Raw genomic sequence first — 25,555 nt, forward strand, 5'->3', positions numbered from 1 at the left:
ATAGAATCAGACATGCCCGGGGCACACAAGGTGTCCCCGTGCATAGGCCAGTCCAAACCGGTCCTGGGACTTTCCAGACCCAGGCTTGGCGCGGAACTGGAAAAAAGGAAAGGGGGTGTAACCTCCCCCCTTCCTGGTTCCTCCCAGAGGAGGGACCTAGTAAGTGATCCACCCCTCAGATTGGGAATAAGAGTGGGAGCAGTGCCATTGCACAGCAGATCATCCTGAATCAACTTTACACGAAGAAGAAGACTGGACTTCGACATTCTGCTGCACAGAAGACTGAAGAGAATCTCCCTTATGGCCTAGGAGTGGCCACCCTGTGAACACAGGTACCATCCAGCAACTCGACATCTGCTTTGCTGCTGCCTCCCGCCGGAGCCCGATCCCAGAGCCCGACAAGAACCAGACTCCCAGACCTCTCAGAGCCCGATCCACAGTCCCTGCAAAGAAGGGATCCGTGGAGGCACCGAGAGACGTGGGACCGGACCTCTTGGAAGACACTCGAAAAGCTGACTGCGCAGCTTCTGAGGCATCCTCGACGTTGTGCTTTGGGGACTGAGAACCCCCACCACCGAGCAGCCCTTGCACCGAAGATCAGCCCTCCAGCATCTCCACGATCTGCGTGGGGCCCTTTTGCATTGTGCCACTCGACGCGCCATCCCGGCCACTAGCCACGTGGTCAGCGGCCATCTTGGCGACGAAACCGACAATTTACACAGCAGGTCTGGTTGCTCCAGACCTAACCAAGCTCCTGTAAAAAGGAGCACCCGCTCTGACCTTGCTGGTCCGAGTGATAAGCATCTTTCAACTTCTGCGTGGCTTGCATTTGCCAAGGCCTGTTTGCTCCGATCAGGTCGCCGACACCGCCAACAACGAGAAGCCTACGTGGGACAGCTCGTGACCAACTCCTGGACGTCCTCGACCCCGGGTATCCACGTGGCTGCAGAAAGAAGCTACCCGACAACGCCTGTTTGCACCCGACATCGCCTCGTTCCAATCTGGTTCCACGGTAGTCACTGGCCAGTGACTTTGAACACTGTCCCCTCTGCTTTCAGGTCTTCACATCTTCAGATCCACCCTTGGATCCACCGGAACTCTTCACATCGAGCCGCCTGCAGCATCTTCAGCTCCAAGCACCATCGACCAGCGTGACGAAACCCAACACTACTTCGACCCAGTGCACCCGCTTCCTGTGGGTGAGGTAACTCAGCTCCGCCGGTGCTCCTGCACTGGTACACATCTCAAGGGCCTGTGTCTTAAGTTTCAGTTCCGTAGGTCACTCGGAAGGTTCCTAACTTTCTAACAGTGTAGGTAGATTGCAACACATCCACCCACACTAGAGCAATGTCTGGAGCAGAGGGTTCCACTGGGAACATCCCTGTTGAGAGTGACCCTCCAAGAGCACCATCCAAATTTGCTATTTTTTCCTTTAAGGAATTAAGACAGCTTTGTGTCTTAAGGGGTCTGAGGACAGGGCCTTCCCCTACCACAGACCACCTTGGAGAGATCTTGGATCAGTCTGAGACTCTAAAGACCTCTAAGGCAGACCCCACAGGGAATGCTGAAGGAGGCCATCCTTCAGAGGATGACACTGTAGACACCCCTGGTCCTATCATCCTAGTAGATGAGGAAGCCTCCACCACTGGAGCTCCTCAAGTAGATGAGGAGGAAGAGGAAGAAGAGGAAGAGGTGGAAAGCAGTGAGTCAGATGATGACAGAAATAGTCAGGTGCTGGTCAGCAGACTGAACCAGGCTAACTTAAGCCAACTTGGGAATGAATCTGGTAACAACCCATTCAGACCCCCAGGTGGACTTAACCAGAAGCCTAGGAGGAGAAGGACTCACTCAGGTGACTCTGACAACTCCCATGCTTCTAGAGGCTCTCATGGTCACTCCAGAAGGGAGATGGCTAGCCCTCAGAGAAGGGAACATGAGGCCAAAATGAGAGAGGCTGAGCTTAGGATCCAGAAGCGAGAACTAGAGGTTGCCCTGGTCCAAGAGAGACTTGCTAGAGCAAGACAGCCTAGAGAGAGTGGGGTAATAGAACCCACTGGTGGCAGCAATATCCACAAGGATAAAGACAGGTCTTTTGATAACAGAAACCTGAGTAAGATTGTGCCCCCCTACAAAGCTGGGGATGATATCCATAAATGGATTACTGCAATGGAGAGAGCCTGCAGAGTACAGCAGATCCCTCAGGAGCAGTGGGCAGCAATCTTGTGGCTCTCCTTTGAAGGTAGAGGCCGAGACAGACTCCTCACAGTTAGTGATGGGGATTCTAGAAACTACCTGGTCCTGAAGAGTGCTCTGATTGATGGGTTAGGCTTAACCACTGAACAGTACAGGTTAATGTTCAGAGATACCCAGAAGACACAGACTCAGGACTGGTCTGAATTTGTTGAGTGTGCCACTAAGGCTCTGGAGGGATAGGTGCTGGGAAGCAAGGTTACAGACTATGAAGGATTGTATAATTTGCTGATGAGAGAACAAATTTTAAATAATTGTTAGAACCAGCAGTTGCATCAACATTTGGTTGACTCAGATTTGACCTCTCCCCAATAATTGGGAAAGAGGGCAGATAAATGGGTAAGAACCAGAGTTAAGCAAAAGAACCAGAACCAGGGTGGTGACCAGAAGAAAACAGACCAGAAGGGTGGGGAGCAGAAAGCTAAAGACCAGAAGTCTTCAACAGGGCCCCAAACTGAGACAGAGGGTGGGTGCCAAACTTCCAAGAAGAAGAAGAAAGAAGGTCAGAAGAAACCCTGGTGTAAAACTTGTAAGAACACCTCTCACTGGACAAGTGAGTGTAAAAAGGGTGGAGCCCCCAGCACTGCAGCCCCTAAGGCAACTGCACCCACTAGTACAGCTAGCAGTGCTGGTCCTCAGACCAAGGGATTAGTGCGTATCACTTTGGGAACTGAAGGAGATTCTGACCTAGTCAGAACCCTTACACAGGCTGTTCTGATTTGTGAAGGGGACATAGATTTGACCCCTGACATAAGTCCCAGTAATCTGGGCAAATACAGACAGACGCCTTTGATCAACAATAAAGTGGCTCAAGCTTACAGGGACACATGTGCCAGTGTCACTATGGTGACACCTAACTTTGTGGACCCTGGACAATACATGCCAGGTGATAATTACCTGGTGACCAATGCCAGAAATGTCACTACTACACATAGTGTGGCACTTGTTAACTTTTCCTGGGGAGGGGTAACTGGCCTAAAAAGAGTTGTGCTTAGTGCTGATCTCCCAGTAGAATGTTTGTTGGGCAATGACCTGGAGAACTCTCTATGGTCAGAAGTTGAGTACAGGACTCATGCAGAGATGTTAGGGATATCATCACATGTCCTTGCTGTGACCAGGTCACAGGCCAAAAAGTGCCTCTCTGAACCTCAGGTCTTGGATCCTGGAACAATGGACCAAGCACCTTCCAAGAAGAAGAACAGGAGGGTTAAGGCTGCGCCTTCCCAACTGCCTACAAGTGAGGATCAGGCTTCACAGGAAACTGATCTTGAGACCCCTGAAGGAACTGTCTCTGAAGAACTTGATCCTGATCAGGTTGAGTTTCTGGGGACAGGGGGACCCTCTAGGGCAGACTTGGGGCAGGCTCAGTTAACCTGTCCTTCTCTTGAACCCCTCAGACAGCAGGCTGCTGCTGAGGCTGCTGGGAATGCTCAAGGTGCCCATAAAGTTTATTGGGATGAAGGACTCCTTTACACAGAGGGTAGAGACCCCAAGCCTGGTACAACCAGGAGGTTGGTTATACCTCTGCAATTTAGGGGTTTCCGTCTCACCTTGGCCCATGTAATTCCTTTAGCAGGACACTTAGGCCAGAATAAAACCTGGGACAGGCTTGTCCCTCATTTTCACTGGCCTCACATGTCTGAAGACACCAAGGAGTTTTGTCGCTCCTGTGAAACCTGCCAAGCCAGTGGTAAAGCAGGTGGAACAACAAGGGCCCCCCTGATACCACTACCTGTGGTGGGGGTTCCCTTTGAAAGAGTGGGGATTGATATTGTTGGTCCAATGGATCCCCCTACAGCATCTGGGCACAGATTCATACTGGTGGTAGTGGATCATGCCACCAGGTACCCAGAGGCAATTCCACTTAGGACCACAACAGCTCCTGTTGTGGCCAGGGCCTTACTTGGAGTTTTCTCCAGAGTGGGGTTTCCTAAGGAGGTAATATCTGATAGAGATGCCAACTTCATGTCAGGATATTTGACAGCTATGTGGAAGGAATGTGGTGTCAACTACAAGTTCACCACTCCTTATCACCCACAATGCAATGGGCTTGTTGAGAGATTTACCAAGACCCTAAAGGGCATGATTAAAGGATTACCTGAAAAGCTCAGGTGAAGATGGGACATCCTACTGCCCTGCCTTTTGTTTGCTTACAGAGAGGTCCCTCAAAAGGGGGTTGGCTTCAGCCCCTTTGAATTGTTGTTTGGGCACCCTGTAAGAGGACCCCTGTGTCTGGTGAAGGAAGGATGGGAGTTACCTCTCAAAAAGCCTAAGCAAGACATAGTGGACTATGTACTTGGTCTCCGCTCCAGGATGGCAGAGTACATGGAAAAGGCATCCAAAAACCTTGAGGCTAGCCAAGAATTACAGAAAGCTTGGCATGACCAAAAGGCTGTCCTTGTTGAATTTCAGCCTGGACAGAAGGTATGGGTGTTGGAGCCAGTGGCCCCAGCAGCACTCCAAGACAAATGGTCTGGACCCCATACAATTCTGGAGAAGAAGGGAGAGGTTACCTACTTGGTGGACCTAGGAACTCCCAGGAGCCCCCACAGGGTGCTCCATGTAAACAGATTGAAGGCATATGTCAGCAGGGCAGACATGGGCTTGCTCATGGCTACAGATGAGGGACAGGAGGAAGAGAGTGACCCTCTCCCAGACCTGCTCACTCAGAACCCTGAGGATGGCTCAGTTGATGGTGTGGCCTTAGGTGGCAGCCTCACTGAACATCAGCAACATGACTGCAGACAAGTTCTACAGGCATACAGGCATATGTTCTCATTGACACCCAGTCAGACTAACTGGTGTACTCATGTGGTGGACACTGGTGACAGTCTTCCTGTAAAGAGCAAGATTTACAGGCAACCTGACCACGTCAGGGACTGTATAAAGACTGAGGTGCAAAAGATGCTGGAATTAGGTGTCATTGAGCCTTCAGAGAGCCCCTGGGCTAGCCCAGTGGTTCTGGTCCCCAAACCTCACACCAAAGATGGCAAGAGAGAGATGAGGTTCTGTGTGGATTACAGAGGACTCAATGCTGTCACCAGGACAGATGCACACCCTATTCCAAGGGCAGATGAGCTCATTGACAAGTTGGCTTCTGCCAATTATTTGAGCACATTTGACTTGACAGCTGGCTACTGGCAAATCAGGTTAGCTGAGGAGTCTAAAGCCAAAACAGCATTTTCTACCCCTAGTGGGCATTATCAGTTTGTGGTGATGCCCTTTGGTTTGAAAAATGCACCTTCCACCTTCCAAAGGTTGGTGAATCAAGTCCTCACTGGGTTGGATGACTTTTGTGCAGCTTATCTGGATGATATTGCTGTCTTTAGCTCCACCTGGGAGGATCACCTGGTCCACCTGAAGGAAGTACTTGAGGCTCTGCAGAAGGCAGGCCTCACTATCAAGGCAACAAAGTGCCAGATAGGGCAGAGTAAGGTTGTATACCTGGGCCACCTTGTAGGTGGAGGCCAAGTTCAACCACTGGAGAGTAAGATCCAGACCATCAAGGACTGGTCCCCTCCAACCACCCAGACTCAGGTCAGAGCTTTCTTGGGCCTGACTGGGTACTACAGGAAGTTTGTTAAGAACTATGGGTCCATTGTGACTCCTCTTAATGATCTGACATCCAAGAAGATGCCCAAAAAGGTTCAGTGGACAGAAATCTGTCAAAAGGCATTTGATGACCTGAAGAAGGCCATGTGCTCTGCACCTATCCTGAAGAGTCCTGACTACTCAAGAGAGTTCACTGTCCAAACGGATGCTTCTGAGTTGGGAGTGGGAGCAGTGCTTTCACAGCTTAATGTAGATGGCCAGGACCAGCCCATTGCTTTCATTAGCAGAAGGCTGACCCCCAGAGAGAAATGTTGGTCAGCTATAGAGAGGGAGGCCTTTGCTGTGGTGTGGGCCCTGAAGAAGTTGAGGCCATACTTGTTTGGTACTCACTTCAAGATTCAGACCGACCATAAGCCCCTCTTATGGCTTAATCAGATGAAGGGTGAAAACCCCAAACTACTCAGGTGGTCCATTTCCCTACAGGGGATGGACTTTACAGTGGAGCACCGCCCAGGGACTGACCATGGCAACGCAGATGGTCTCTCCAGGTACTTCCACTTAGAACATGAAGACACAACTGGTCAAGGTTAGTCTAATGTCCCTGCGTTTGGGGGGGGTTATGTAGGAGAGTAGGGTCTGCTATCCTATGGTCACCCCAAATTTTTGCTTTTTGCTTCACTGGTTTCTGACTTAATGTGGCTGTGGGCCTGCTAATCAGACCCACAGCCTGCTGTTCTCTCTCTAAATTACTGCCAATGCACTTTAGGTGCATTACGAATTGGAACTGGTTCACCTTATGAGCCCCTGTTGTAGTGTACCCTAGGTACACAGGGCATAGGTGTTTCCAAGGCCTACCAGGGGCTGCAGTATGTATTTTTCCACCCCTGGCCTGGCCTCCATATTTGACACAACTGGCTGATCACTCAGCTGGGGTAAGTTGGTGTAATCACCTCTTACTTAGGTACAGTATGTCTGTGCCTAACCCTAAACTGGACACATATGTTCCTATCAGCCACTCCTATGGAAGGCCTCATCAATCCTGGAGGCGGAGTGCTTGGAAATATGTGAGATGGTGCTCTAGCATGAGCTGAGCCTGTCTGCAGCTGTCGGGAACCACTCCCTAAGCTGTTCCGGGATATTACCATACAATATACTCTGAAGTGCATTATAATCCTCGCGGTTAAATGCTATCTTTGGTTTGGCTTTATCAAAACATGTCGAGTAAGGTGTCATACGAATTGGAATACTATCCCCTCGCCAGTTCTGGTGACGGGGATAGCATTCCACCCATCTAGAGGGACATGACATGTGTGTAGCCTTAACCCCGGTTAAAGTTAAACAGAGCCTCAGCATCACAAAATGGATGCTGCCACCACAGACACGAGTCTGGCCTCCTGCTGCTGACCGAAACTCAGCAGATGGTGGCCTGGACAAAGGGTTTCCTGCCTTGGGAGGTGCGAGCACCACCTCAGACAGGGTTTTGTGTATTGTGTAGGACAGGGCTGAATAGAATCAGACATGCCCGGGGCACACAAGGTGTCCTCGTGCATAGGCCAGTCCAAACCGGTCCTGGGACTTTCCAGACCCAGGCTTGGCGCGGAACTGGACGAAGGAAAGGGGGTGTAACCGCCCCCCTTCCTGGTTCCTCCCAGAGGAGGGACCTAGTAGGTGATCCACCCCTCAGATTGGGAATAAGAGTGGGAGCAGTGCCATTGCACAGCAGATCATCCTGAATCTACTTTACACGAAGAAGAAGACTGGACTTCGACATTCTGCTGCACAGAAGACTGAAGAGAATCTCCCTTGTGGCCTAGGAGTGGCCACCCTGTGAACACAGGTACCATCCAGCAACTCGACGTCTGCTTTGCTGCTGCCTCCCGCCGGAGCCCGAGCCCAGAGCCCGACAAGAACCAGACTCCCAGACCTCTCAGAGCCCGATCCACAATCCCTGCAAAGAAGGGACCTGTGGAGGCACCGAGTGACGTGGGACCGGACCTCTTGAAAGACACTCGAAAAGCTGACTGCGCAGCTTCTGAGGCATCCTCGACGTTGTGCTTTGGGGACTGAGAACCCCCACCACCGAGCAGCCCTTGCACCGAAGATCAGCCCTCCAGCATCTCCACAATCTGCGTGGGGCCCTTTTGCATTGTGCCACTCGACGCGCCATCCCGGCCACTAGCCACGTGGTCAGCGGCCATCTTGGCGAAGAAACCGACAATTTACACAGCAGGTCTGGTTGCTCCAGAGCTAACCAAGCTCCTGTAAAAAGGAGCACCCGCTCTGACCTTGCTGGTCCGAGTGATAAGCATCTTTCAACTTCTGCGTGGCTTGCATTTGCCAAGGCCTGTTTGCTCCGATCAGGTCGCCGACACCGCCAACAGCGAGAAGCCTACAATGGAACAACTCGTGACCAACTCCTGGACGTCCTCGACCCTGGGTATCCACGTGGCTGCAGAAAGAAGCTACCCAACAACGCCTGTTTGCACCCGACATCGCCTGGTTCCAATCTGGTTCCACGGTAGTCACTGGCTAGTGACTTTGAACACTGTCCCCTCTGCTTTCAGGTCTTCACATCTTCAGATCCACCCTTGGATCCACCGGAACTCTTCACATCGAGCCGCCTGCAGCATCTTCAGCTCCAAGCACCATCGACCAGCGTGACGAAACCCGACACTACTTCGACCCTGTGCACCCGCTTCCTGTGGGTGAGGTAACTCAGCTCCGCCGGTTCTCCTGCACTGGTACACATCTCAAGGGCCTGAGTCTTAATTTTCAGCTCCGTAGGTCACTCGGAAGGTTCCTAACTTTCTAACTTTGTACTTTTTACGCACCATAGACTTTGCATTGGAAAGTGCGTGCACTTTGAACACTGCACCCGAGTCCCGTGGGCCTTTCCCGACTTAATCATTGCTAGTCTCGAATAGCTCCAGCGATTCCCAAGGCCCTAGGCCTGTTCCCTTTCCTATTGGTATCTCTTATACCACTTTCTTAGTATATGGTTTAGGTGGCCCCTAGGGCTCATCCATATTGTGCAACTTTTGTGTATTTTAAACTGTCTTGTGATTTAACGCTTGTGCTTCTGTGCTCATAAAGAGTCCAGGGGATTTTATAGTTAATAAATCAATATATATTTTCAATATATATCTGTGTGGTGTCCCTTTCATTTGGTATTCAAGGGGGTTGTGTATGGTATAACAGCTGGCTTCACATGCCTTTCAGAGTTTAGCCTAAGACTGCTTTGTCCACGTTACCACTAGGATAACTGGTCTAGAAGGTTGAATTATAACCATCATCATAAGGGTTGCTTGGCATGGTACAAAGTGATCACTAAGAATTAGTGAGCATTATATACCAGGCCAACTTCTCACATTGGTGAGCAGCGGATTGGGATCTGAGCTTTCTGTTGTTTTACCATTACAATCTTTGAGATTATCATTTGAAAGATCATACAGGTACCTGCTAGGTACATATAAAACAAGACTAGTATACTTACGTTCTACTGAACTTAGTTGTTGTAGAGCAAAGGGAGTAGCACACCCTAGCTACAACTACTAGATAGGTCTAGTAGGTAAACACCAGTGTAGGTAGATTGCAACACATCCACCCACACTAGAGCAATGTCTGGAGCAGAGGGTTCCACTGGGAACATCCCTGTTGAGAGTGACACTCCAAGGGCACCATCCAAATTTGCTATTTTTTCCTTTAAGGAATTAAGACAGCTTTGTGTCTTAAGGGGTCTGAGGACAGGGCCTTCCCCTACCACAGACCACCTTAGAGAGATCTTGGATCAGTCTGAGACTCTAAAGACCTCTATGGCAGACCCCACAGGGAATGCTGAAGGAGGCCATCCTTCAGAGGATGACACTGTAGACACCCCTGGTCCTATCATCCTAGTAGATGAGGAAGCCTCCACCACTGGAGCTCCTCAAGTAGATGAGGAGGAAGAGGAAGAGGAAGAAGAGGAAGAGGTGGAAAGCAGTGAGTCAGATGATGACAGAAATAGTCAGGTGCTGGTCAGCAGACTGAACCAGGCTAACTTAAGCCAACTTGGGAATGAATCTGGTAACAACTCATTCAGACCCCCAGGTGGACTTAACCAGAAGCCTAGGAGAAGGACTCACTCAGGTGACTCTGACAACTCCCATGCTTCTAGAGGCTCTCATGGTCACTCCAGAAGGGAGATGGCTAGCCCTCAGAGAAGGGATCATGAGGGCAAAATGAGAGAGGCTGAGCTTAGGATCCAGAAGCGAGAACTAGAGGTTGCCCTGGTCCAAGAGAGACTTGCTAGAGCAAGACAGCCTAGAGAGAGTGGGGTAATAGAACCCACTGGTGGCAGCAATATCCACAAGGATAAAGACAGGTCTTTTGATAACAGAAACCTGAGTAAGATTGTGCCCCCCTACAAAGCTGGGGATGATATCCATAAATGGATTACTGCAATGGAGAGAGCCTGCAGAGTACAGCAGATCCCTCAGGAGCAGTGGGCAGCAATATTGTGGCTCTCCTTTGAAGGTAGAGGCCGAGACAGACTCCTCACAGTTAGTGATGGGGATTCTAGAAACTACCTGGTCCTGAAGAGTGCTCTGATTGATGGGTTAGGCTTAACCACTGAACAGTACAGGTTAATGTTCAGAGATACCCAGAAGACACAGACTCAGGACTGGTCTGAATTTGTTGAGTGTGCCACTAAGGCTCTGGAGGGATGGTTGCTGGGAAGCAAGGTTACAGACTATGAAGGATTGTATAATTTGCTGATGAGAGAACAAATTTTAAATAATTGTCAGAACCAGCAGTTGCATCAACATTTGGTTGACTCAGATTTGACCTCTCCCCAAGAATTGGGAAAGAGGGCAGATAAATGGGTAAGAACCAGAGTTAAGCAGAATAACCAGAACCAGAACCAAGGGGGTGACCAGAAGAAAACAGACCAGAAGGGTGGGGAGCAGAAAGCTAAAGACCAGAAGTCTTCAACAGGGCCCCAAACTGAGACAGAGGGTGGGTCCCAAGAAGAAGAAGAAAGAAGGTCAGAAGAAACCCTGGTGTAAAACCTGTAAGAACACCTCTCACTGGACAAGTGAGTGTAAAAAGGGTGGAGCCCCCAGCACTGCAGCCCCTAAGGCAACTGCACCCACTAGTACAGCTAGCAGTGCTGGTCCTCAAACCAAGGGAGTAGTGGGTATCACTTTGGGAACTGAAGGAGATTCTGACCTAGTCAGAACCCTTACACAGGCTGTTCTTATTTGTGAAGGGGACATAGATTTGACCCCTGACATAAGTCCCAGTAATCTGGGCAAATACAGACAGACGCCTTTGATCAACAATAAAGTGGCTCAAGCTTACAGGGACACATGTGCCAGTGTCACTATGGTGACACCTAACTTTGTGGACCCTGGACAATACATGCCAGGTGATAATTACCTGTTGACCAATGCCAGCAATGTCACTACTACACATAGTGTGGCACTTGTTAACTTTTCCTGGGGAGGGGTAACTGGCCTAAAAAGAGTTGTGGTTAGTGCTGATCTCCCAGTAGAATGTTTGTTGGGCAATGACCTGGAGAACTCTCTATGGTCAGAAGTTGAGTACAGGACTCATGCAGAGATGTTAGGGATATCATCACATGTCCTTGCTGTGACCAGGTCACAGGCCAAAAAGTGCCTCTCTGAACCTCAGGTCTTGGATCCTGGAACAATTGACCAAGCACCTTCCAAGAAGAAGAACAGGAGGGTTAAGGCTGCGCCTTCCCAACTGCCTACAAGTGAGGATCAGGCTTCACAGGAAACTGATCTTGAGACACCTGAAGGAACTGTCTCTGAAGAACTTGAACCTGACCAGGTTGAGTTTCTGGGGACAGGGGGACCTTCTAGGGCAGACTTGGGGCAGGCTCAGTTAACCTGTCCTTCTCTTGAACCCCTCAGACAGCAGGCTGCTGCTGAGGCTGCTGGGAATGCTCAAGGTGCCCATAAAGTTTATTGGGATGAAGGACTCCTTTACACAGAGGGTAGAGACCCCAAGCCTGGTACAACCAGGAGGTTGGTTATACCTCTGCAATTTAGGGGTTTCCTTCTCACCTTGGCCCATGTAATTCCTTTAGCAGGACACTTAGGCCAGAATAAAACCTGGGACAGGCTTGTCCCTCATTTTCACTGGCCTCACATGTCTGAAGACACCAAGGAGTTTTGTCGCTCCTGTGAAACCTGCCAAGCCAGTGGTAAAGCAGGTGGAACAACAAAGGCCCCCCTGATACCACTACCTGTGGTGGGGGTTCCCTTTGAAAGAGTGGGGATTGATATTGTTGATCCAATGGATCCCCCTACAGCATCTGGGCACAGATTCATACTGGTGGTAGTGGATCATACCACCAGGTACCCAGAGGCAATTCCACTTAGGACCACAACAGCTCCTGTTGTGGCCAGGGCCTTACTTGGAGTTTTCTCCAGAGTGGGGTTTCCTAAGGAGGTAATATCTGATAGAGATGCCAACTTCATGTCAGGATATTTGACAGCTATGTGGAAGGAATGTGGTGTCAACTACAAGTTCACCACTCCTTATCACCCACAATGCAATGGGCTTGTTGAGAGATTTACCAAGACCCTAAAGGGCATGATTAAAGGATTACCTGAAAAGCTCAGGCGAAGATAGGACATCCTACTGCCCTGCCTTTTGTTTGCTTACAGAGAGGTCCCTCAAAAGGGGGTTGGCTTCAGCCCCTTTGAATTGTTGTTTGGGCACCCTGTAAGAGGACCCCTGTGTCTGGTGAAGGAAGGATGGGAGTTACCTCTCAAAAAGCCTAAGCAAGACATAGTGGACTATGTACTTGGTCTCCGCTCCAGGATGGCAGAGTACATGGAAAAGGCATCCAAAAACCTTGAGGCTAGCCAAGAATTACAGAAAGCTTGGCATGACCAAAAGGCTGTCCTTGTTGAATTTCAGCCTGGACAGAAGGTATGGGTGTTGGAGCCAGTGGCCCCAGCAGCACTCCAAGACAAATGGTCTGGACCCCATACAATTCTGGAGAAGAAGGGAGAGGTTACCTACTTGGTGGACCTAGGAACTCCCAGGAGCCCCCACAGGGTGCTCCATGTAAACAGATTGAAGGCATATGTCAGCAGGGCAGACATGGGCTTGCTCATGGCTACAGATGAGGGACAGGAGGAAGAGAGTGACCCTCTCCCAGACCTGCTCACTCAGAACCCTGAAGATGGCTCAGTTGATGGTGTGGCCTTAGGTGGCAGCCTTACTGAACATCAGCAACATGACTGCAGACAAGTTCTACAGGCATACAGGCATATGTTCTCATTGACACCCAGTCAGACTAACTGGTGTACACATGTGGTGGACACTGGTCACAGTCTTCCTGTAAAGAGCAAGATTTACAGGCAACCTGACCTCGTCAGGGACTGTATAAAGACTGAGGTGCAAAATATGCTGGAATTAGGTGTCATTGAGCCTTCAGAGAGCCCCTGGGCTAGCCCAGTGGTTCTGGTCCCCAAACCTCACACCAAAGATGGCAAGAGAGAGATGAGGTTCTGTGTGGATTACAGAGGACTCAATGCTGTCACCAGGACAGATGCACACCCTATTCCAAGGGCAGATGAGCTCATTGACAAGTTGGCTTCTGCCAATTATTTGAGCACATTTGACTTGACAGCTGGCTACTGGCAAATCAGGTTAGCTGAGGAGTCTAAAGCCAAAACAGCATTTTCTACCCCTAGTGGGCATTATCAGTTTGTGGTGATGCCCTTTGGTTTGAAAAATGCACCTGCCACCTTCCAAAGGTTGGTGAATCAAGTCCTCACTGGGTTGGATGACTTTTGTGCAGCTTATCTGGATGATATTGCTGTCTTTAGCTCCACCTGGGAGGATCACCTGGTCCACCTGAAGGAAGTACTTGAGGCTCTGCAGAAGGCAGGCCTCACTATCAAGGCAACAAAGTGCCAGATAGGGCAGAGTAAGGTTGTATACCTGGGCCACCTTGTAGGTGGAGGCCAAGTTCAACCACTGGAGAGTAAGATCCAGACCATCAAGGACTGGTCCCCTCCAACCACCCAGACTCAGGTCAGAGCTTTCTTGGGCCTGACTGCGTACTACAGGAAGTTTGTTAAGAACTATGGGTCCATTGTGACTTCTCTTAATGATCTGACATCCAAGAAGATGCCCAAAAAGGTTCAGTGGACAGAAATCTGTCAAAAGGCATTTGATGACCTGAAGAAGGCCATGTGCTCTGCACCTATCCTGAAGAGTCCTGACTACTCAAGAGAGTTCATTGTCCAAACAGATGCTTCTGAGTTGGTAGTGGGAGCAGTGCTTTCACAGCTTAATGTAGATGGCCAGGACCAGCCCATTGCTTTCATTAGCAGAAGGCTGACCCCCAGAGAGAAATGTTGGTCAGCTATAGAGAGGGAGGCCTTTGCTGTGGTGTGGGCCCTGAAGAAGTTGAGGCCATACTTGTTTGGTACTCACTTCAAGATTCAGACCGACCATAAGCCCCTCTTATGGCTTAATCAGATGAAGGGTGAAAACCCCAAACTACTCAGGTGGTCCATTTCCCTACAGGGGATGGACTTTACAGTGGAGCACCGCCCAGGGACTGACCATGGCAACGCAGATGGTCTCTCCAGGTACTTCCACTTAGAACATGAAGACACAACTGGTCAAGGTTAGTCTAATGTCCCTGCGTTTGGGGGGAGTTATGTAGGAGAGTAGGGTCTGCTATCCTATGGTCACCCCAAATTTTGGTTTTTGCTTCACTGGTTTCTGACTTAATGTGGCTGTGGGCCTGCTAATCAGACCCACAGCCTGCTGTTCTCTCTCTAAATTACTGCCAATGCACTTTAGGTGCATTACGAATTGGAACTGGTTCACCTTATGAGCCCCTGTTGTAGTGTACCCTAGGTACACAGGGCATAGGTGTTTCCAAGGCCTACCAGGGGCTGCAGCATGTATTTTTCCACCCCTGGCCTGGCCTCCATATTTGACACAACTGGCTGATCACTCAGCTGAGGTAAATTGGTGTAATCACCTCTTACTTAGGTACAGTATGTCTGTGCCTAACCCTAAACTGGACACATATGTTCCTATCAGCCACTCCTATGGAAGGCCTCATCAATCCTGGAGGCAGAGTGCTTGGAAATATGTGAGATGGTGCTCTAGCATGAGCTGAGCCTGTCTGCAGCTGTCGGGAACCACTCCCTAAGCTGTTCCGGGATATTGCCATAATATATACTCTTAAGTGCATTATAATCCTCGCGGTTAAATGCTATCTTTGGTTTGGCTTTATCAAAACATGTCGAGTAAGGTGTCATACGAATTGGAATACTATCCCCTCGCCAGTTCTGGCGACGGGGATAGCATTCCACCCTTCTAGAGGGACACGACATGTGTGTAGCCTTAACCCCAGTTAAAGTTAAACAGAGCCTCAGCATCACAAAATGGATGCTGCCACCACAGACACGAGTCTGGCCTCCTGCTGCTGACCGAAACTTGGCAGATGGTGGCCTGGACAAAGGGTTTCCTGCCTTGGGAGGTGCGAGCACCACCCCAGACAGGGTTTTGTGTATTGGGTAGGACAGGGCTGAATAGAATCAGACATGCCCGGGGCACACAAGGTGTCCCCATGCATAGGCCAGTCCAAACCGGTCCTGGGACTTTCCAGACCCAGGCTAGGCGCGGAACTGGACAAAGGAAAGGGGGTGTAACCGCCCCCCTTCCTGGTTCCTCCCAGAGCAGGTACCTAGTAGGTAATCCACCCCTCAGATTGGGAATAAGAGTGGGAGCAGTGCCATTGCACAGCAGATCATCCTGAATCAACTTTACACAAAGAAGAAGACTGGACTTCGACATTCTGCTGCACAGAAGACTGAAGAGAATCTCCCTTGTGGCCTAGGAGTGGCCACCCTGTGAACACAGGTACCATCCAGCAACTCGACGTCTGCTTTGCTGCTGCCTCCCGCCAGAGCCCGAGCCCAGAGCCCGACAAGAACCAGACTCCCAGACCTCTCAGAGCCCGATCCACAGTCCCTGCAAAGAAGGGACCCGTGGAGGCACCGAGTGACGTGGGACCGGACCTCTTTGAAGACACTCGAAAAGCTGACTGCGCAGCTTCTGAGGCATCCTCGACATTGTGATTTGGGGACTGAGAACCCCCACCACCGAGCAGCCCTTGCACCGAAGATCAGCCCTCCAGCATCTCCACGATCTGCGTGGGGCCCTTTTGCATTGTGCCACTCGACGCGCCATCCCGGCCACTAGCCACGTGGTCAGCGGCCATCTTGGCGACAAAACCGACGATTTACACAGCAGGTCTGGTTGCTCCAGACCTAACCAAGCTCCTGTAAAAAGGAGCACCCGCTCTGACCTTGCTGGTCAGAGTGATAAGCATCTTTCAACTTCTGCGTGGCTTGCATTTGCCAAGGCCTGTTTGCTCCGATCAGGTCGCCGACACCGCCAACAGCGAGAAGCCTACGTGGGACAACGCGTGACCGACTCCTGGACGTCCTCGACCCCGGGTATCCACGTGGCTGCAGAAAGAAGCTACCCGACAACGCCTGTTTGCACCTGACATCGCCTGGTTCCAATCTGGTTCCACGGTAGTCACTGGCTAGTGACTTTGAACACTGTCCCCTCTGCTTTCAGGTCTTCACATCTTCAGATCCACCCTTGGATCCACCGGAACTCTTCACATCGAGCCGCCTGCAGCATCTTCAGCTCCAAGCACCATCGACCAGCGTGACGAAACCCGACACTACTTCGACCCCGTGCACCCGCTTCTTGTGGGTGAGGTAACTCAGCTCCGCTGGTGCTCCTGCACTGGTACACATCTCAAGGGCCTGTGTCTTAAGTTTCAGCTCCGTAGGTCACTCGGAAGGTTCCTAACTTTCTAACTTTGTACTTTTTACGCACCATAGACATTGCATTGGAAAGTGCGTGCACTTTGAACACTGCACCCGAGTCCCGTGGGCCTTTCCCGACGTAATCATTGCTAGTCTCGAATAGCTCCAGCAATTCCCAAGGCCCTAGGCCTGTTCCCTTTCCTATTGGTATCTCTTATACCACTTTCTTAGTATATGGTTTAGGTGGCCCCTAGGGCTCATCCATATTGTGCAACTTTTGTGTATTTTAAACTGTCTTGTGATTTAACGCTTGTGCTTCTGTGCTCATAAAGAGTCCAGGGGATTTTATAGTTAATAAATCAATATATATTTTCAATATATATCTGTGTGGTGTCCCTTTCATTTGGTATTCAAGGGGGTTGTGTATGGTATAACAGCTGGCTTCACATGCCTTTCAGAGTTTAGCCTAAGACTGCTTTGTCCACGTTACCACTAGGATAACTGGTCTAGAAGGTTGAATTACAACCATCATCATAAGGGTTGCTTGGCATGGTACAAAGTGATCACTAAGAATTAGTGAGCATTATATACCAGGCCAATTTCTCACACTGTATTTATCCAATATGGTGCATTCCTGTCCTTTTCACTTGCGCTGGCGCGGCTTTGGCTGCTTAGTGCCAATGCAGGCGCCCCTGGGTAGACAAGTTTATTGCAGACCTTCCGCCCAAGGCGGTCTCGGATGAGAAGCGACAGCTGTTAGATCTTCCACTGTCGGACGAGGAGCTGGGTGGGGCGCTGGGGGAGTTGATTGCCAGGAAGGCCCCTGGTCCGCGAATTCTTCAGGAGGTACTTTCTCCAAATGGCTCAAAATTATCGAGCCGTGGTTGAAGAGTCCAGAGATGCAGGCAGGCTCCCCCTGGACTGGCATCATGCGGAGGTGGTTGTCTTTCAGAAGCCAGGCAGACCGCCCGAACAGCATGCCTCCTACCGCCCGATCTCCCTGCTGAACGTTGAAGCCAGGGTCCTGGCTAAGGCCCTGGTGAACCGCCTCTTACCGCACATATCGACCTTGGTGCATCCAGATCAGGCCGGGTTTATGTCCCAACGGGCGACCCGGCATAATATCCGGAGGGCCCATGTGGCGCTGGCGACGGTGAGGAGGCTGGAGGTTCCTGCAGCCTTCTTGCTTGCGGACATGGATCGGGCGTTTGACTCCCTCAGTTGGGTGTATTTATTCGCCCTCCTGCGTAGACTTAACTTTGGCCCCAGGTTCCTGTCCTATATGCATCTTCTACATACCGACCTGACAGCGTCAGTCAGGGTTGCCGAGGCTATATCACCAAGCTTCTCGGTGAGGCGTGGAACCAGACAGGGCTGCCCTCTGTGGCCCTACCTTTTCGCCCTGGCAATGGAGCCGCTGGCGGCCTGGGTGCATATGGATGCCCAGCTGACGGGGCTGGAGGGGGCACATGGGATATCAGACAGGATTGCACTGTACGCCGATGATGTTCTTTTCTTTTTAACTGACTTGGACAGATCGGGTCTGTGGACCATAGAGATCATGCACATCTTCGGGGAATCCTCTGGGCTATATATGAATCCCAGGAAGTCCACCTTGTGGGTTAATACGTCCCTGGGCCTCTACTTTTCAGCGAGCGGAGGGTGGCCTCCGATATCTGGGGGTGTTCCTTACCGACACACCAGAGGCGTGGGAGAGAAACCTTGCACTGGCGTGAGAGGGAGTCCGGGCTGACATGAAATTATGGTTGCGCATGCCACTTACCATCTACAGCCGGTCGGCTATCTTTAAAACGGTCGCACTCCCCCGGTTCCTATATCAGCTCCAGAACCATCCATACCCAATTGTGCCCAAATGGTTCCAGCAGGTTAACTCGGCGCTGGGGCAGTTTCTATGGGCCGGGGGTGTGGTGCGCGTGGCGATCCGTAAGTGCTTCCTCTCCACCTACTGCGGAGGGTTGGCAACCTCTGATGTTCAGTCCTACTACCAAGCCTCCCACCTTCTTGTGTTGAATGACTGGTGGTATGGGGACAGGGGGGATCCGGCATACGTGCTAGAGCGTGGCCTGATGGACCCGCACTCCCTTCATACTCTCCTGTACTCGGCGTCTTTATTAAGGGCGCTGCCACCGGGCACGCGACTGATCTTCCACATCTGGAGGCAATCGCTGAAGCGTATGGGGTGGTGTAATACCCTTACGGAGGAAACCCCGCTGTGGCACAATGGACGTCTGCCAGAACTGGCGGCCCTACAAGAATTTGGAGGATAGGACGCAGTCGGGGTCTCGACTCTGGGCGATGTACTCCGGCAGGGGACCCTCAAGTCCTTCACGGAGCTTCAGCAGGACTTTGGCATGACAAAGACCCAATTCTTCCGCTACCTGCAGCTCCGACTTGCGCTGTCCCCCTACTTGGAGGGAGTGACCACGCTTCCGGAGTTTAGCCCCCTGGAGGTCAAGGTCTTCATGGGTGATCTGGAGACTAAGAAAATATCGAAGATATACCAAACGCTGGTCACCCACAGTGCGCCAACCCTGGACGATCTCAGACGGATTTGGGAGGCGGACGTAGGCGCTCTCGAAGAGGAGGATTGGAGGGAGGCATTGGCTGCTCTGCGGGGTGCTGCAATACCCATGCGTCTTCGACTGATACAGTTTAAGTATTTACATAGGGTCTATTTTACGAGGGCCCGGCTATGGCGAGCTGGTATGGTGGCCTCCCCTGAATGCCTACGATATGGTCGGGAGGACGGCACGTTCTTACACACCGTGTGGACATGTCCTGTATTAGATCGGTCCTGGAGCGAGGTGTTCTCCTGCCTGGCAGAGGTCCTGGGTTGGGAGCTCCCGCGGACGCCCCAGCTTGTTCTTCTGCATGTTATAGAGGGCATTGGGGGCACTGCATGTGTTACAACAGAGAACATGATATCATAAACAGAAACACAAAAGGGGCCATTATGATGCCAGGTGGATTGCCACCGCCCGACCGGCGGTGGCGATTCGCCCAACATCTTTCCCTGCCCTCCAGCAATTCACCCCCGCCCAATTACAATTGCGGGGGCAGAGCGGCAGATGGGAAGACCGTCCGCCACTTTTCCACCATTCAGATTTCCGACCGGGCGGAAAATTGCCTGAATATGGTGGCGCTGCCTTGCAGGCACCGCCATCCATATTAGATCGGGGCATATTTCATGCATTTTCATGGCAGAGACTCTGCCATGGAAAGGCATGCAGAATTTGCTACGAGCCCGTTGCAGGCCCCCATGGGGGTGGGGTGGTGGGGGCTGCACTTGGGGGATACCTATGGTACCCCGCAACATTGGCATTGACAATGTGCAGGAAACAGCGCAATGCTGGTCGCTTTCACCAGAAAGCTGTCGCTAACCGCTGTTAGCGACAGCTTGCTGATAGGGCGATTAAAATATTGCCGGTTTAGCGGCATAAAGTGCTGCTACAGCGACGAAGACGCCCTTGCTAATATGCCCCATAGTACTTGAAGATATCAGAAAAATGCACACTAATGAATGGGTTATTAGACAGGCTCAAGCCTTATAAAAAAAATCAATTGGGGTGGGATAAACACTCTATTCCACATGGTATTTAATTATGGAGTGAGCCTCAAGCGCAAGCTCAATACCCTTTAAAGCCAGAAGCAAAGTGTGCTGTAAAAGCAACACTAGATAAATTGCATAATAGCTGGTTGTCTTTTTCCATTGAACACGCCCCTTTTTCCCATTTCCTAATCAGATGGATCATATATGACAGTGTTGCATGGGTAAGGGATCAGACCAGACAGCAGGTTGGGTTAAAAAGGGTTTTATCGGTCTTAACAAAGTTTTCTGTCTTGTGGTGAAACCTTCAGGGGGATGTCGGAAATTGTCCGCTTTGTAAAAAGGACTTCTCTCTCTCCCGATTTCTCTTCTTATTTGTTCCCTTCTGGACTGACGGCAGCTTCCCAATGGCCCCGGGTCCATACAGCAGGAAACAAAGAAAAGGAGACCAATGTAAGTTTCCTTGTCTACTAGAATACCCAACGTGCAAGGGAGGGTTGAGAGGGAGCACCCGACCACGTGTGAACCACTCTGTTTAGGAGTCTGTCTCATGAAGTGCTCAAGTGGGCGTGCCCAGTAAAACAAGCAAAACAAAAGGAGAATAATAACATGAAAATGAGGACGCTGCTTCAAGGGTTACGGGGGAACGTTATCCCTCCTCCCCATCCAACCCGCAAAGCGCTTTCGTACCTGTACAAGCCACGCTCCTCCAGGATCGTGGCTGGGCAGCTCGCAGTGTCGTTGGCCTCCTGGCTCCACCGGAGTTCCTGGGGTCTCAGCCTCCACGTCTTCTTTCTTCCTGGCGGCTCCGACTTCTCCGAACAACACCGGCTTCACTTCCTCCGTTCCTCAAGGCTCTATACTTGCACACACATTGTTCAATCTCTATTTAGAACCACTGGGAAATCTCCTAAGTAAATCCGGGATTCACTATCATCTCTATGCAGATGACACTCAAATCTACCTCAAGGTTGCCTCCACTCACGATCTCTCTATCCTAAGCTCTACTCTTGACTCCATTCAAAACTGGATGTCATCTCATCAACTGATTCTGAATCCCTCCAAAACTGAATTCCTCCTCTTCTCCTCCTCACTCTCTCCTCCCCCGGTGCAATCATGGATGGATCAGATGAATCTACTTAACAATAAACCCATCATTGTCTACAGCGCAAAATCCCTTGGTGTCATACTCGACAAAGAACTCAATCTAATCTCCCACATCAATTCCATTGCAAAGTCTGCTCGATACCAACTGCACCTTCTTTGGGGAATCCGTCGCTTCTTCCCGGAGCAAGACCTTAAAACCCTGGTCCAATCACTGGTCCTCTCCCGACTGGACTACTGCAATTCTCTACTCACTGGCCTCCCCAAATCCCACCTGTCCCCCCTTAAATCTGTTTTTCCATTCCGCAGCTCGTTTCATTGATGGGGCCAAAAAAAGCGACCACATCACACCGATGTTATCCACTCTCCGCTGGCTTCCCATCGAGGCTAGAGCTATCTACAAGACTGCCTGCATCACCCACAAAGCCTTGCACTCCTCCTCTCCTCGCTATCTGGCGAATAAACTGAAACGCTCTGGAGGCTCTAGACCATCACGTAATGCGGAAAATCTACTGCTTGAACCTCCCACTTTCAAGAAGGAAAGAACGATGGCCCAATCCTTTTCAGGCAACGCGGTGAGAATCTGGAACTCCTTTCCGCCTCAGCTCCGGACCACCGCCTCCTCCCAGGCCTTCAAAAGGGATCTCAAAGGTCTCCTCCTCCAAAGACACCTCCAAAAGTAATTCACGTCCTCTCTATTATCTGAAGGAAGACCTCCCAATACTGAAAATTCTACTCTCCATGAATATGGAAGTGCCTCCCCAGTGTGTTCTTGTGGTTGGAGTGTTTGCCATTTATTGCAGTATTATCCTTGAACATGTGTTTGGTACTCTTTTGTAACATGCACACATCCCTTTTCCCTTGTAACACACGGTTTGCTCCTCTCACATTTTGTTTGCCTTTGATACTTGCACAAGTGCCACCATTGCCTACGTAACGTTTGTTCTTGTGCCTGAGTGTCTAGCATATATTGCAGTATTATACCTCTAATTGTACTTTGTTTTCTCTTGTAACCTGCACACTTGTCACTTTTTCCTCCTGTGCACTTTTTGCTACCTCATGTATTTGTTTGCTCACAATTGTCACTTTACTTTATGTAGCTTAACGTCTGCTTTTGTAATCTGTTCACGTGTCATTTTCTCCTCATGTATCAGTTCTGTTCCTATTGTGAAGTGCTTTGACGCCTTCGGGTAAAGTCCGCGCTATATAAAAATGCATAAATAAAATAAATAAATAATAAAATAAATCTCCCTCTGCGGTATTGTGCCACACCCACTTCCGGGATTCCCTCTGGCTTAAGGCCCCACAGGAGAAGACATCAAGGGGTGGAGATACATCCTTCAGGATTTCCCATTTGCCTACGCTTCCTTCCAGTGGATCGTCAAGGCAGAACGGGCTTTTGGTATCAGTAGTCCAGGGGTCCTGTCGGGGAGAAACGAGAGCTGCAGAGGGGGATTTAGTGATCCACCATTCCACATTGTCAACGCATTCCTTTTTAGGCGAGTACGCCATGTCACAGACAGTTTAAGACATTGCATTCAAGAACATGTATGGAGCTCAATGTGCATATCATAGGTTTAATGTCAAACCTGGCTCAGAAAAAATACAAAATAACCATGAATTTCTCCAATGGTTTTTTAATCAAAACATAGTGCCTGAAAGTTAGCATCTAACCATGTTCCAACAATTCTTAATGGGTTTGCAGAATATTCCTGGCTTATTATCAGCACCCATAGAGGAGATTTACAAACAGCTTCTGAGGTTTTATCGTACAGTGATGATATCTGTCTCACTGATGGTTTAGTCGTTCAACTAACAAGGGTGGACAGAGTTGCAACAATAGTAAACAAACATAGTTACAAGATTACGTTTAAAAAAAATCAAAGTTTGCCCACCTGACGGTGATCTTCCTCAGTCACAAATTATCAAATGAGGGCAAGAGTCTAGCTTCAGATTTCTTTCAGAAGTCTGCACTAGTTCTACGCCGTATGTTCATCATGTTTTCACACTCTTTGCTTGCTTCGAAAGACCTTCAGATGAGTCTGCACTGATGCCCGAAAGACAGTCACCCACGCACTCATTAGCAGCAGACTCGACTACAGAAACACACTCTACGCATTCATGATTACAGAAACTGCTCAGAAAACTACAGAACATTCAGAACGCTGCAGCCAGACTGGTCCTCAACATCCCCGTCACTGCCATATCACTGAAAACCTGCAAGAACTCCACTAGCTTCCTGTCAACAAAAGAGTCACCTTCACATGCCTACTAAGCACTCCACAACATCGGACCAGCATACTTGAACCACAACCCCTCATTCTACATACCCACCAGACACCTCCGCTCTGCCGAACTGGACCTTGCCACCATCCCTCGGATCTGCAAGACCAGGACCAGAGGAAGATCCTTTTTCTACCTTACGGCCAAAACCTGGAACACCCTGCCTCTCCACCTCAGGCTATTCCCATTGCTGATCCAATCCGGGAAGGATCTTAAGACCTGGCTCTTTGACTGAAGCTCAGTGCACAGTAGGACCTGCAGCTCCCCCACCAGTGCCCTGAGACCCTCACGGGTGAGTAGCTGCGCTTAACATATACTGTGATACTGTGATTGATTGATTGCTGCTTTTCAACCCACTAAAAAAACTGAAATCAGTCCTGGGATTTTTTAACTATGAATTTATTTACTTCCCTCACTATGCTGAACGAGTGTAACCCTTGGATCACCTAATTTCTCCCACATTTTCAGCAAAACATTGGACAAACCAACACACTGATATATTGTACGTTCTGCAAGCAGACATTGTAGAGACAAAATATTTACAAACAAGGGACAGTAAGACCAGCCTTGTTCTCAGAGTCATACCAAACCATTCGGGTTATACTTATGTGAACAATGAAGGACAGACCATTCCTATAGCATAAAAGTCTCACTTGCATTCTCTGGCAGAAGCATGGTTTTGCTTCCATTGAAAAGATTATTGTAGATGTGCAAACAGCTATTTTGAATGAGTTGCCCTTTGCCACACAAAAACTCATGATTGTGTTTTTTTACTGTACCGACACTATAGGCAGCCACGAGGCAAGCATTCCTATTACTCACACGCTCTACTCAAGATGTGTGCAGTGGGCCTCTTTTTTTAAGTGCAGTGGATGTAAAATTTGAGTATAATCCCACTCTTCCTACACAAGCCTTTCTCCAATGTAAACAATATTTTGCTCTGAGTCCAGAAGCATTACCCATTCAGTCTTACCAGAACGCATTCTATATGGATGGCTCTGCTCAACCAGTGGTCAAAACAAAATAAAGGTACTCGGCAGTCTGCCCAGCAGTTCAAGGTGTAGTAAAAGATAGTGGATTCCTACTGCACCACACCCACACTAAGATCTTTTTGCAACAGCACTGTGCAACATGTAGATCTTCATGCTCTTTTTCTTGCATTACAAAAGACTGACTCGCTAGATCAACGTCCATGATATCCGATTCATTCTTCGTGGGGAAAAGGTAAAATGTTGACTTGCAACGCTGACGCTTGAATGAATTTAAGAATTCAAAGAGAAAGCCTATTAACAATAAACAGCCCTGGGGAAATGTAGCTGTCTTACAAGATAAACTTCTATTGGCCAATGTGAAGCACACTTTGGGCACTCAGCGTGATGGATTTCACACAAATGGGAACTGTGTGGCTTACTTAGCTGCTAAGGCTGCAATTTAGACTGTCAGAGTAGAAGTCCTAACCAGATCTCAGACAAAGCTCGGTACAGATATTTTAACAGCCATCCATGCACCATACAGGGCAGAAAGCCTCCTGCTGGCTCTCCTTCAAAATATTCTGACACCCTTAATGAAGACAACACTCTTTTAGTTACTCTACTGAGAGTGGGTAACAGAATAATTCCCAATAAACTACTCAGATTAGATTTAATCAGGGGAGCACACGAGGGATTGGCATCTGCCCATGCTTGGGTTAATGCAACTGTAGCAAATGCTAATGATGGCCTTATTTGTGCAAACAGACTAAAAACCATGTTTAAACCTTACACTGTCAAAGGACCTTGCCAACTCCTCCCCCAGTCCCTAGCATCCCTTTCAGGGTGCTTCATTTCGACTCCAAAACAATAAAGGAAGTATAGAGGAATTGATAGAATCTCCCTCCTTGTAGAGCTACATAAACAAAAGGATTCTATCAACAAAGTGCAAGTGTTAATTTTATAATTTTTGTAATTTTCTAGGGAGTGTGAAATAT

At 49.6% G+C, this 25,555-nt stretch overlaps 1 protein-coding gene across 1 annotated transcript in view; it reads right to left on the bottom strand.

Moving 5' to 3' along the window:
* The window catches only part of LOC147736926 (uncharacterized), a 251,816-nt gene that overhangs the window by 56,326 nt on the left and 169,935 nt on the right, over window positions 1–25,555 (bottom strand). The window lies entirely within an intron of this gene.

The sequence above is a fragment of the Lissotriton vulgaris genome, chromosome 1_1, assembly GCF_964263255.1.
Source record: "Lissotriton vulgaris chromosome 1_1, aLisVul1.2, whole genome shotgun sequence".
Classification (NCBI taxonomy): Eukaryota; Metazoa; Chordata; class Amphibia; order Caudata; family Salamandridae; genus Lissotriton; species Lissotriton vulgaris.